The 14,520-nt window shown below is 48.2% G+C and overlaps 1 long non-coding RNA gene across 1 annotated transcript in view; it reads right to left on the bottom strand.

Moving 5' to 3' along the window:
- LOC125947302 (uncharacterized) overlaps positions 1 to 7,664 on the bottom strand; it is a 47,223-nt gene extending 39,559 nt beyond the window's left edge. The window contains exon 1 of the long non-coding RNA XR_007468170.1: positions 7,607 to 7,664. This is a non-coding gene — a long non-coding RNA (uncharacterized LOC125947302). The remainder of the gene's footprint in view (positions 1 to 7,606) is intronic.
- Between the last annotated feature and the right edge of the window lie 6,856 nt (positions 7,665 to 14,520).

Genomic DNA, 14,520 nt, shown 5'->3' with positions numbered 1-14,520 from the left:
AAAGGCTGTTCGACAATGACCGGAGGGCTTGAGCTGTTAGAGCAAAATAATTCTTTAAAAGCCGTAGCAATGTTCAGTTGTTTATTATATATGGCACCAGAGGATCGCAGTTCCTTATGGGTGAATCCTATATAGGAATTTGTTTATGATTTTACATTGTTGATTCACTACCAACTTCCAAGATTTCTGACTCATAATATCCGCTTTGTATACTTAAGCAGCCTGTTAAGTGGATTAGAATAAACGTTGTAGCTAGCTTTCAGTCTAATAATAAATCAATTGTAGATGATATTCAATGCGAATATTGGCATTTATAACCCCATACTTCGCTCTAAAGTGACGAATTAGTAAAGTCACACGCACACGCACGCACGCACGCACGCACACGCAAGCACGCACGCACGCACACGCACACACGCACACACACACGCGCACACGCACACACACAAAGTTCTGCTAGCACGCCACAAGTCGATCGACTGAAAGCGACGCCCTCTTTAGCGCTCGCGTGCTTTGCAAAAAAGCAAACGTTCATGGTCACCTACGGCAAACACAAACACACAGAGTCGCCTGCGCGCAGAGTAAAGTTGTTCGCCGTTCAAAGCAAACTCTGAACAATGTTCCCTCCCACGTGTGCATTTCTTTCTCGATGGTGGTCTTATGCAAATATTGGCAGAAACAGCAGCGCCACGTGGCCTGTACCTGTATTGGACCAGATCTATATATCCCTCTCTCGCAGTTTTTCTTGGGTGTCGCGGCTCACCGACCCCCAGAGTTCGTCGGCTTCGGAGGACGAGGTCGTATCTTCGAACTGCAGGTGTTACAGGCGCTTTCAGCTCTCAAATCGCCCGTACGTATTGGAGAAGGAAGAATGCCCACTGATAGCAAACAGTGCTCGGCGCCAAACTGTTTGTTTCTAGCAATACACACATTTGCGTACAAAAGACGCACTGCGTGCCGCTTGACAGCATGACGTCATGTTCAACGATGGCGCGCCTACGTGAGCTCACATGACATCATGCTTTCTCGCTCTCAGCGTGCTGGTGGTTGTCGCGGTGGTGGTAGCTACGTATCGGCGGCTTTATCCTGGCGATCGAGGCGGGTGAATGTTGCGCTTGAGCGTCTATTGCAACGTCGCCGTGGTGTGTCACCACATGGTCCAGCGAACCGGTGTCTTATATAATTGAAGGAGGAGAGGTGAAGCATTCGCTCTGTGAAGCAAATATGAAGCAAGACATGCTCATCTGAAAATTCATGATGTTGCGAGAATTCAAGCTGAAGATTCTGTTGGTTTTGAAGACGTGTATCCGTTTGGCCCAGTTGCGTGGACACGAGCAAAACTGTGAAAAGAAACTTATACACGCGCTGACTCACGGACAATGAGTTGTATACGCCACTACTTCAATAAACTTGTTGGGCAGAATGCTTCACGGGCGCAAGGCGGGTGAGCGGAATGGCGAGTGAGTGAGAGATAAAACTTTATTTTGTCCATGATGGGGTCTGGGGGCGGCGGGGGTTGGGAGACTAACCCCCAGGCCTCCCCTTCCTCAGACGGCGGCCAGCCCTTGCTTTCTGGCGGTGTCTTCGGCCATCCGGACGGCCCAGAGCTGCTCTTCTGGGTCCAAGCTGAGCAGCAAAGTCTCCCACTGCTCGGCCGTAGTTATGATGGGTGTAGTGTTAGTGCGGTGAGTGTTGGTGGGTGTAGCTTTCGGGCATGCCCAGATGATGTGATCGAGGTCAGCGCGGGCCTCGCAGCGTTTGCAGAGTGGGGAGTGTGCATCGGGGTAAATTCGGTGGTATAGCACGGGGTTTGGGAAAGTTCGCGTCTGAAGTAGTCGCCAAGTGGTGGATTGTGATTTATTCAGTGTTTTGTGTGCTGGTGGGTAGCGTAATCGCTCTCTGCAGTAGTGGAGGAGGATTTCTCTGAATGTGACCATGCGGTCGCGCGCGTGTCCGCGGTGCAGAACTAAGGGCTCATCAGGACCGGAAGACGCAGGAGACGGATGATGCGCCTGGTGTGCGAGAGCTCGGGCGGCATCGTGGGCGGCTTCGTTTCCAGCCAGACCCGAATGACCAGGGGCCCAGATGATCTGTACGCGGCGTTGCCTTGAGGCGGGAGTGTCGGAGAGTATATTCTGTGCTTGGGGTGCTATGAGTCCTCTTGTGTAGTTGCGAATGGCCGTTTTTGAATCGCTGATGATGTAGTGTGCATTGGTAGAGGCATAAGCCAAGGCGATGGCCGTTTCCTCTCCTTCTTCGGGTTGAGTGGTGAGTATTGATACGGCGGCGGCGAGGCGGTACTGCGAGCCCGCGACTACGGTGACCGCCATGGCGTTCTGGTGGGGGTATTCCGCAATGTCCACGTAGGCTACATCTGCTGCTTGGTCGTAGCGCTTTTGTAGATGTTTAGCTCCGTCTGCACGTCGCTCCTGATTGTATTCTGGGTGCATATTACGAGGTATGGGCGATATAACTAACTGAGCGCGAAAGTTTGGAGGGACGGGTGAGCTTCATTCACTTCAACTTCTTCTGAGAGTTGGTGACTTCGCTGTCGAAGAAGACGATGTATGTCGCACATTTTTCCCTTTTTCAGGCAGTTTTTTCACCGCACCATTCACTACCGATCCCCCAGAGTGGGTTGCATCATTTCACTAAGGAACAAGAACAAGAGTCGGCAGTCATACTCTACTGTCTTTTCAGTCGGACGGCGCATACGCCGCTTCTGGTGTGGCAGTGCGTCGGATTGGCGGGCGCATGGCAAGTGGTGACGAACCGTCCTGCGGCATGGGCGATGCAGGTTGCGACGAATCATTCTGGCACATAGGAGTTTCCTCGTAGACTGGCTGCGTCGGAGGAGTTTCCTCTTCGTCCTCTCCTCCAAAGCCTTCAGAGGTGTTGGGCACTGGGACAGGAGGAGTACTGTTGCGTCTTACAGATGCACCGTCCGTTTCAACCTAATACGGCCTGGGTTCTGCTGCCCGTCGCGGAAAGGTGCCTGGCTTGCTCAGGTACAAGATCTAGACTTCCGTATGGTTCTCTAAGTTTCGTATGGTGCTTGCCCCCAGGTGACTATCATTGTGCGTCTTTTGCTTCTGATGGTGCACTTCTTCCAACGGCCGCAGCTTGTCTAAGTAATGAGCTGGGGAAGATTGTCTCGGCAGCTGTTCGAACGAAGTGATATGCGCAGCTTTAAACCAATCTCAAGCTCTGCCGGGGAGTAACCATTTATGGGGGGAGTTGAACGGTAGGCAAGAAAAGTCAGGCAGGGGTCTCCTGTTGGCTTCAGAGACAGCTTGCGTATTCTTACAGCAGCTTCTGCTAGACCACTTCCTTGTGGGTGCTTGAGACTTCATATCGTGCGCTTGGAGCTGCAGTCACGGGTTAGGATCGCAAAAACGGAGCCTGGAGATTTCGATAATTGTGACCCAATATCGGTGACCACCGCTTCTGGTATCCCATGCCTCTAGAAGATCGATTTGTAGAGCGCAACAACCACCACTGCTGCTGCGAGACCACCATGTTCGATCATCTCACGAAACCCCCTATTATGATGAGCCACTAGCATCCGTCAAGGCAGAACAGGTCCATTGAGACTCTCTGCTAGGGCCCTGCAGGGAACTCTGTGCATCTTCCGGCATCTTCCGGTTTATCCTACTTTGTAGGCACACGCGGCAAGCTTTGATGTGCTGGTCTATGTCCGCGTCAGTCGTTGGCCACCAGACCTAGTCTCTGGCTATTACTCTGCATTTGACGATACCTAAGTGTCCCTCATGTAGCAGACGATGCATTAGGCATTGTAATTTGGCCTGAGCTTTGATGCGTGAACTAAAACATCAAGACGCCGTTAGCTTGTGCTATACTTTCCTTGTGACCGCACACACATTTACACGGACAGTTCCACCATTTCCAACAGCTCTACCGGAGCAGTATAGTTGTTCCATCGGACGCCGTCACTTTGCAATTTAAATACTCGCACAATACCACGTCTACAACAGCAGAACTTGCGGCTCTTCAAGGTGCAATCAATTACGTGCTCCAGCAGCCGCCAAATCGTTGGACCATTTTCTGTGATTCCAAAGCAGCCCTACAAACTCTACAGCTTTCCCTACGACAAGCGTTACACGAGCAGCTAGTGCACGAAATTAGGCACGCTCATTATCACGCGCTGGAAGAAGGACATGACATTGTATTTCAATGGTTGCCAAGGCATTGCGGAATTGCCGGCAACGACAGCGCAGATGAAGCAGCACGCTCGGCTCATCACAAACTTCAGCTGGTTCCTATACCACTCTCAAGGACGGATGCTACGCGGCAACTTCAATCGATTGCTCGCCACTTCACACTTCTGCGATGGAATTCACCGGGTTTCACCAACTCACGTTTGCACTCTATTGGCCCTAACTTGCGACTTCGCCTACCACCTGGACTCTCCCGTCGTGAAACAACTTTACTGTGTCGCATGTGGTTGGGTGTCGCATTTACCAACGCCTATTCGTTCCTAATAGGGATGACCAACAGTGCGGCGTGCAATTTGTGCGGGTGCGACGAGACTCTCGAGCACCTTCTGTGTCACTGTCACTTCTGTGACACTCAACGACGTATTCTCCAAGTTAAACTCAACCTGTTAGATAACAGAACGCTATCGGAAGAAAAGATTCTTGGGCCATGGCCCATGCATTCTTGCATGCAAAAGACCACAAAAGCCCTTCTGCAGGTCGTGAAGAGTACTGGATTGTACGAACGCTTGTGACAGCGGAGATTCTTCTGTGACTGTCTCTGCGAATGACCGACTCTATTTTTTTATTTTCTCTCCTTACCTATTATTCCCCTTTTCCCCTCCCCAAGTGTAGGGTAGCCAACCGGGCACATCCTTGGTTAACCTCCCTAACTTTCCCTCTTCGTTTTTTTCTCTCTCTCTCTCCTTGTGAGGCCAGTACATTTTGAGCGTCGGATTGACGTCTCGACGTGATAGCCAACCAGAACAAGCACAAGCAAGATGCGCAGTTGGCAACAAATGGCGTCGGACTCTTGTTTTTGTTTTAGCTGCTGAAGTGAAAAGCTTGAAATAGGACTTGCGGAGACAACATGCGTAAGGTAGCCTTCGAGCTCTCCTGCCAAATCGGACGCTGTCGAATCTTTGACAGGTGACCTTGAAAGTGCATCGGCTACAGTGCGGTCTTTGCCCGGCACATGGCTGGTTTTGTAGCTGGAGCGCATCAGTCGCATGCTCATTCGCCGGGAGTCGTGGAGGCCGATGTCCTATTGACTTTTTTCCAACGAGAGAGATGACAGGTTTGTGGTCAGTCTTTAGTTGAATATATCTCCCGAGTAGGTAGCCGTGAAACATTTCTTAAGCCCAGATGAGAGTGAGACCTCATTCTCCTACGGAAAGCGCCACTCCGTCTCAGTGAGCACCCTGGATGCGTAGGCGACCACTGAGAATTTTCCGTTGGGCTGTCTCTGCTTTAGCACAGCACCCAATTATTAGAAAGTGGCCTCTGCCATTAGTCGTCTCTCATTGTCTGGCGAGGACAGTGCTAAGAACCATGATTCTTTCCGCAACCATGATAGCAGTCATCTCTCATTTGCGCCCTTTTAATCTGTTCACCGACTTTATGCTTTTCACTGTTGTATTCTAATTTGTACTGCACATTAGTTACATCTTGAAAGTATGCTTTATCCCTTGTGTCTGCATTCATTGTATTATAAATGCATAAGTGCCACTTGCTACACAATATGTCTACTAGCTCTTATAGTTCTGTTTCCGTTTATGCCCTCCTTAGGCCATGCTCCTACGGGGCCTGTAAGTTTTTGTAAATAAATAAAATAAGCAAAGAAGGGTCCGATAGGAGAGAGAGAAAACATTTATTTGGACCATCGAGGTCGTTGATGTTGAGGACGAGTGGGTGGTGTCCTCATTCCAGGGCTCCACTGGCCATGGCTGCTCGACGTACTTGCTGTGTCGCGTCCGGCCGCAACTTTACATCGTACTCACTCTGAAGCTTTACCGAGGCCCTGGAACACGTCATGCTCAACGTTGAGTGTACCCGTCAGTGAACTCAGCTTGAACATGCCAAGGTGGTTGATCACTGGTTTGCCGAGAACACTTGTGCGTAACGTAGGCAGGACGTAAATGTTCTCAAGGCTTTGACGACTTTCCCTTGAAAAGTTCATTCAGGCTACGCCGGATATCTTCAGTGGGCGGTCGCCCGGACAGTAGAGGCGGCGTTGTGTCGACGTTAAGGGAAAGTTCCGAAACATCTCTCCTAACTAGGGCTCGGAGACAGCGGTCTCGTCTTCTCCGGTGTCTATCTTGAACTTAAGGTCCCTTGATTCAAATTGCACGGAGATCTCCCCCTTGAGTGTCAAAGGATCTGTTGCAGTAGCAAGAAAACCTGGCTCCTTCGCGACGCTCTTTAGTGCTGGACTAGACCTGGAGACTGCGGAGAAATATCCTTTCTTTCCGCAGGATTTGCAAGACGCGTCATTTCAAGGACAGTCAGCTCTGCTGTGGTGATCCTCTCCGCACTAGACGCACGCTTTCTTTTTCATGTGTGCAGCTGCTCGCGTTGCTAGGGTACGTTCAAACTTAGTTTTGCCTTGCTGTTTGGTGGACCTTGCCTCGTACTTGGTGCCCTCGTTGCAGGTTGACCGAGGATGATTGACTGCTGCGACTTCCTTTGATCGGCTCGAGTACAGCTCTGCTTGTTGTAGCTCTACCGCTTCGTCTTGACGAGCAATTGTAAGTGCGTTCGTCAAATCGAGGTTAAATCCAGCTGCTATGACTTCGAAACCTTCTGATGCCGCGCCAAACTGAGTGGACGTTCTACCTCTCGCGGAAGCAGACATTATGGGAGCAAAATCACGGTCACAACTTCCTTCAAAGAATTTGCTCAGGGTGATTTATTTGCTATTTACGTAAATGAAATAAAAGTGAGTAAAAAAATTGCGACAGCAAAAAGGCAAAGTTGTCGTTAGGGTGACTAGAAATCCGCTACACTAGCAAGCTTCCTCTCTATGTTAGCAACAGTACTTTGCAACTGCGAAAGGACCGGTCGGTCATGGAGGAGGAGCTGTATCTTCTGGAGATTTTTTTTTTTTTTTCGTCAAGGCTTCCAACCCAGCAGCCCTGTTATCTAAACTCCGCAGGTGTATGTGACCATTCGAGACTGAATGATCAATATATTGTTTTTGTTCTTGTTCCTTAGTGCGAGTTCGCGTGTTACCTATTCACCTCTCCTTCTTCTCAAGTTCTCCTGCTCCTCTTCCCAAGTGCAGGGTAGCCAACCAGGTACCAAACCCGGTTAACCTCCTTCCAGCCCGCGAATGCACGCAAAATTGCCGCCCGACTGGCCGTTCGAGCAACTAACCTTGCGCGTACTCACGGACTTCTTTCGCGCTCGGCAAAACACTTTTATGTAGCACGTATTCAGCAACAGAAAGGTGTATCGGGAGTTCTTCACGTTGCTCTACAATTTTATCATTGATAATTTTCGTCTAAATATAATATTTCAGAAGTTCGTTAATTACTTAAGACTAATTATGTAATTAGGCAGAGCGAAAAAAAAGAATCTGAGTATCTCCAAGCGATGGCAAATAACATTACCTTGCTTCTGTCCTGCAACGTGGCATTTGCATATTTTTAAATCTTGGTACATGATAGTGGAACACCCTGCATATAGGGGCGAATGGATAGTTAATAATATTGAAAACGTTGGGGAAAAAATTCCAACCAGATGAAAAAAAAAAGATTATCGTCATTTTTTGCGCTGTTCTCAGCTTTTTAGATCATGCTTAGCCAACTATCCAAGCGTTGCACACTCCTGCAGATGAATAGATTATTGCAGTTTTACATAAAAATAAGGTTCCCTGAACACTTTAGGCTGAAAGGAATTTATAAGTGCTACAGGTATTCCAATGAAAACCGTGATCAGCCTATGGTAATCGTTTTGTTGCTTGAATGAAATCACACAAAGCTTCAAACACATCCTTGGGGCTAGAAGCCAGAGCTGAAGCTCCGAAGGAGAGCAGGACCAAGGCAGTTAAATTCGTAGATGAAGATGCAGATCTTAATCCAAGTTTGCGCCGCACCCACATCTTCCCCATTGCACGGGCTACGCTCTACTCATATATATCCACTTTTTTATCACCATGGTTGCCCGTGCTGCATGTCAATACGTCCTAACAACAAAGGTCCTCACACCTCGGTTTAAGCACGCTGTTTGCGACTGGTCGGGGGCCCCGGGGAAGACCGCCCTGTCGAACGATGCGTGTATGGAGTGACCGCTTACTCACTCTGACATAGAGGCGGAAAATTATCGCCGGCATTCACCAACAGGGTAGTTAAAAAGAAAAAAAAAAATTAATTGGGATGTCGAACTTTTCCATCCGGAATGACTTCGCTTAAATACCGGCGTAAATAAAGTTGATATGGTATTGAAAGTTTAATAAAATGCGACCAATTATTGACTCGCCTGACTCCTATCCGACATTATGCTATACCCGGGAGAGGTGACACGTCGTGTCTTCTAGAGAACCAGTGTCTAACTAGATAAACTTTCGTTAACGGTTTAGCTCCTCGTCATCCGTAAAGGGTTCGTTTCGATGCACTAACAATATAAAAAAAAAACACTTATCAGGGTTCGTTGCACGCGTGCTCGCATGCGCACATACACTTACACACACGTGCACAAACACACAATACGCGGATGTCTTGGACAGGCAAACGGTTACTTAAGAATGGTTAAAAGTTGAAAACGTAAGCTACAACTGAGAATCTATTAATACGATTTTTAAATGCGGTTAGCATTCGTAGCTCAGTTCAACCACCTTGTGTCTGTCTGTCTATATCTCTATCTATACCGGACGATTTTTTAAATGATGTTCGGGCGCATCCAAAAATGTTTTAGTGTGACTGGCGAGGATGCACGAGACAGACTAGAAGGTGACAAACAACTTGCACGGTGTCCCTCTTATCTTCTTCGGTGTCTCATTCCCGTTGAGCTAGGATATCTTCTGCTACCATCAAGCCTGATAGATGCAGCCGTTCTATCTGTCCATGACAGTGCAGAGTGGGTCACTATTTACAATTGTGAAAGTGCAGATGCGTCACGAAAATTCCACGCGCTTATACACCCGGGCTCACATTGGCCTACCGGAATTTGTGTCCACTTCACAAACGAGTGCCTGGGTTCTCAGGATTCGGAGCGAGCAACGGCAACAAAGGCACGTCACCCATGCCTCGGAATGTAGCATTTACAACTGGCTGTTTCATTCTCATTGGAATGATTGGCCGTCTGCAATGGGAAGTTTGCGGGTGCAAAAAAAAAGAAACAATACGGCACTCTCACCGTGAATGATCTCGTTTCAGTGCGCTAACAGCAGAACTGTCCGCACCACGCTCGACACACGGGACAATCATCTCCTTATCAAAAGTAGGAAACCCTCGAGCCGGTTTCTAAGCACTACTGCACAGTTTGTGAACATCCAGACATCGTGAAAGACTGCGATCTTTGTCGAGCGTCCCGTCGTGTTTTGCGTGGTCAGATGATTTTCATGTCCTCGCGTATTTCCTGCTCTTCTTTTATTTTTTTCTTTTGCACTTCTCCCCGTCGTAGAGTAGCTATTCGTGCATTCTAGCTAATCTATTTGCCTTTCATCTCCTATTGTGCTCTCTCTATCTATATCGGGTCCCGGTATAACGCGTCCTTTATGGTCAGGTATGTTCTTTTTTTTTTATGAGTAACAGCAGAGCCCAACAGACAGACATACGCCAAAGACGCATTCACACCAGCGCATCGCGGATGACGTGCAACAAACTTGGTCGTAAATGTGCTTCTTCGCCGAAAAGCGACTATTTCTGGCGAGTCACTCGCTGCTTGATAGTTCACCTCCGTGGCTATAGAGCCGCGAAGCTGCTGAACCAACCAGCGGTTCAGGAGCCTGCCGTCGGAATACGCTGACGACTGTTTCACGCGGACGATTGCAGTTGACGCTGACGCCACACGCCCACTGATGTTTTTTTCTTTTCTCTTTTCGTTGCGGCAGGAAGCATGAAAGCACCAATGACGCCACCACAGTGCATTTCGAAGGACTTGTATCAGCGACAAGTAACAAAAACAAATCCCGAAGGTTGTGCTTTTGAGTGTTCCTATGCGACGGAAGCAATTGGCCAGCCGGACAGACGTCACAGCCGCCACATTTTAGACGTCACCGATGACACGAGTAAAAAGAGGTAAGAGGCAAGCGCGTGCACAATAGAAGACGCAGACAGAGCTTGCGGCCCGTCAGTGAGGACGGGAAACATTTTTTGCTTACTCGAAATAAACAAGCAAGTCTTGCTGCCCTGTCTTTTAGAATTTTTAATCGCGATGATTGATGACCAAATCTCACTCGGTGCGCAAGCAGGCGCGAACGTCGAGGCGCACCAATGTCGAAGTATTTCGGTGTGGCGACGGGCAAGTCACGCTTGCCGATGGAAACATCGAGGGCTGTGTGTCGCTATTTGTTCACCTGTCACGGTCGGTCGTGTGACCTCTGTCAGTGGCCGGTGTGAGCGTTCTATCGTAACCTGCCGTTCCTTAAAGATCGTAACCTGTTCCTGTGGCATTCCTCTTTGCCGCCTCCTAAACTCGAGAAGACTAGAAAACGTGTTCAGACTGTGGGCAAATGCAGGTAAAAAGCCTCGTCAGCTGCACATTACTATAAGCGTACGGCATGCAGAAATTCAACGCGCAGATAACCGTATATCCGCTAGCATTGTCGGTTGCCATCCTCAAATGCGCTCCTGTGCCAGAGTGCGTTAGACCGTGTCAACAAATCCATATCTTGGCGGAACTGCCCCGTCCAGATGGGGATTGCTGGAGGCTACAATTTGTCTGCCCGCGAAGTCACTTACGTCAGAAGCACCGGCATGGCGTGCCTCGGGCAAGAAAGGGGGCAGCCGGCTTCAGTTCTTTGTTGGCGTGGGAGTGGGACTGGAGTTTGTTGGCACTGCGACAAAGCAAAATTATTACAGAGAAGCTGTATATGCCTAGGTGAAAACACCCGTGGTCCGACCACAGAAACCTTATCGAAAACTCACGTGTCGTTCACTTGGTAAATACCAGAATTGGCATGGAAGGGTACGAATGTATGAGTAACATGAGTGACAGGTAATGGCATCAATAAAATCGCATGCTCGTCAGTTACGCCACGATTAACGATAATGAAATTCCGAGTGACGCATACCCTATTAGATTTACGGGTCTGAGCCAAGGATATACGGGAAGAAGAAAGAAAGAAAGAAAGAAAGAAAGAAAGAAAGAAAGAAAGAAAGAAAGAATCGCCCAAAGAAATCACGTGCGGCTCATACCGGGGTCGCACATTTCAGCTTCGCTGGTTTACCATCTGTACGCGGTACATGGGTGGTGAATTTTTTACAATGTTCTTTTAATTGCATCACTAATTATGGGATCACACAGCATGTCAGGAGAAAAGCACGCGCCGCGAGCCTTTGGCTCTCTGGCTTTCTGCGAGCCGGCGCGGTGCTGCTTGAATGTGTTGCAGTCGCGTGCTGAGGAACGATTTGCAGGCGTTTTAGCGTGTTCTCCTAAAGCTGCGTGTGTAGTCAATTCATACAAGGTCGTCGGGGAGTCACTGTTTAGCCTTTCGGTGCAGCCTTAACTACAGCATGCGGATATTTCTTTTTGATGCGCCAACACACGGCGCGCATCATCAGCCGCGGTTTGCGTATGTGTTCTGAACTACTTTCGCTGTATATTGGTTGCCGCTCAACGAGGAGCAGCGGCTTGTGGGAATTGAAGCGTGAATTGGAAAATCTTCTTACTGTCTGATCACTTGCCGTGAGAACTGAAACATAAGAGTGCTCGTGTACGGCCAACACTATGCAAACACGAAACGCCAATCGTTATAAAGCATGTTCCTCAGCCGCCGGCATCATTTTCATGCATTTCAAGTCTACTATAGGCTTGAAATAGCTATGATTTCATTCATTCCTGTAAAGCAGGATAAATGCAAAGGTAATCGCATCAAAAGAAGGCGATGGCTTAATGTGAGGACACAATTTCCGTAAAACGGGTGAGTGCGTCGTATAGAGGACGGAACGAACAAGACCGCACAAGGAAATCGGTTGTCATTCTCCTGAGGCTTGTATGAAGTCTGAATCGCGTACGCTTGTCTAGAGTAGCTAACCGGCGATTTGGTCTCGCGAAAAAAAAAATGCTGTGGTCTAGTGACGCAATAAGACCACGCATGCTATTACCGCATGCTCGGGCCATGCGCTATTAAACAAACAGATCTATAACCCAGCATCACACCATTGCTCCGGGATGATCGCGCAGTCTGCAGCCGGCCGCTCGACTAATGGACAAGTGGGATTTAAACTGTACGGTACGCTGCTATTACTCTTCAAAACTGTTTTATTCGTGGGCGGGAACCTCGCCCAACAAACGAAGTGGTCGCGCAGTGCATCTGCAGATAATAATTTGAACGCTTGTCAAAGTAAACAGCAGAACTTATTAAGGCGAAAGTCTTAAGTGTCTATGTTGGCGGTGCCCTTGCGATGACCATTCCGTGGCCTTGTCGAAACTGTGCCATCACGAAAAATGACCGACGCCGCAAAGACTAAGAACAGGTCTGAAAATGCTAGGATTGACGTCACATTTCTCAGGGTGGTTCCTGTAAACAAAGTAAATTAGTGGCTTTGAAAAGACAATTTGGTAAACTGCGGTCTGGCTGGGAATCGAACCCGGGACATACGGGATATGCGAGATGAGCACGCTTCCCTAAAGCCACGGCTGCTTTCTTTTTTTCGGAGAAAGCAATACATAATTATACATAGAAACACACTGTCAAACTTGCATCCACACATATTGTGTGGTTAGCCAGATTGTAGCTGCCCATGTCATGTTTAAAGTTTGTTTATTGTTGCGAGCGGCTCAATCCTCGTCAGCCTAACCGGGGGGCATTCTTGATCTTTAATTTCGTCAATGAACTTGGAAACACCCTCCCGACAAAGTAACCGTGCAGGCCGTCGGTCAGGCTCACAGAAAAAAAAAAAAAACCTGCCATTCGAGCCCACCGTAAACTGTGGAGGTCCATTAGCATAATTTGGTCCAAAGGCAGTCCGTCCTCTTCGTCGCCTGCTAAACATCTAATACATAATGGATTTAAGGGCAATTCTTTCTGTAGTGTTCTTTGAAGAACGTCCCCGAAATAACCCTTTCCCAACAATGCAAAAAAACGTGGTCGATTGTTTCCAGTTGTTTACATATAAGGCAGTTTGCTCCCCAAGGTAAATAAAAACCCTTCACTTTTAAAAAGACCCGTACTGGCAAAGTCCCGGTTTGTAACTTAAAGAAAGAAAGATATAGTATCTGGCAGCACTTGCATTTTCTTTAACACGCTTTAAAACGTCATGTCCCTGTCCTCCACTGTTTATGGCTCTGTACATAGGAAAAGGTATGATCATGTCAAGTGTATCCCTGTATAATTTCTTCCGTGACGCCGAAAAAGAGGTAATCGTTAGAAGTACGTACGGGCAGAAAACGGACACTGTCAACTACTTCCCTTAGGTGCCATCGAAGATGCACCAAGCATACTCAGATTTCTCACCGCATAGGCCGGCAGATGCTTGCTCAGTCGCAACTGGCACATTCTGCGCAGAAAGAGGTCCCGCACGTCTCGAAAGAAAGTACACCTGTTCACCAGCTGTTTCACAAAAGGATGTGACAGGCCCAGGCCCCCGTCTTTGACTCGCCTAAACAAATTCATATGGCTACATCTCTCCCAATCTGATGCCCAAAAAGACAGCCAGAACTCTGTGAATTGTATGACGTACCACGGCCGGTGTCTTGTAGCGATGCCTTTCCGGTAATAATGCCTTTTCACACTTATCGCGCTTTGCCAGTGGTCGGAGCGACGGTCCGCTCGCGTTATCAACAGGATCAGCCGGCCGTGAGCGGTGGATGATAAGACTAGTAAATAATAAGTCATAATGCCTGGCTACAAAATCGCGGTCCATATCTTGCTTATTAAGAACAAGGGAAAACACGGCGAATGCGGGAGATGGAAATTCAAGACAATGAGCAACAGGATAACAAGGTGAGAGCAGGATCCAACGTTTCGACAAGAAGTCCACTTGTCGAAACGTTGGCTCCTGCTCTCACCTTGTTCTCGTGTTACTCATCGTCTTATTAAAAACAAGTTGCATACAGTGGCTATCGCAAACATTGAGAGCTGAGTGCATATCGAATTTATTGTTTTTTTTCTTGATTCGCTGAACTTCTTCGAGCCAGTGGTCCTCATTCCGACGGTAATGTTCGAGTGGCACACTCAAGTTTTTAGCAGACGATTTAATCCGTCTAGTGCTGGTGAACGTTTCCTGTGTTGACTGCCATTCAACATGCCAAAAACCGAGACACCTACTGGGATTTTCAGTATTACCTGTAGTGTTTCCAGAATGTTTAACAATTGTTCTTACTTCTCTAATGCTTACTTTCGATGTACAGCACGCCGCAA

This window comes from Dermacentor silvarum, chromosome 7, assembly GCF_013339745.2.
Source record: "Dermacentor silvarum isolate Dsil-2018 chromosome 7, BIME_Dsil_1.4, whole genome shotgun sequence".
NCBI lineage: Eukaryota > Metazoa > Arthropoda > Arachnida > Ixodida > Ixodidae > Dermacentor > Dermacentor silvarum.
This window is presented reverse-complemented; position numbering and strand designations above follow the sequence as displayed.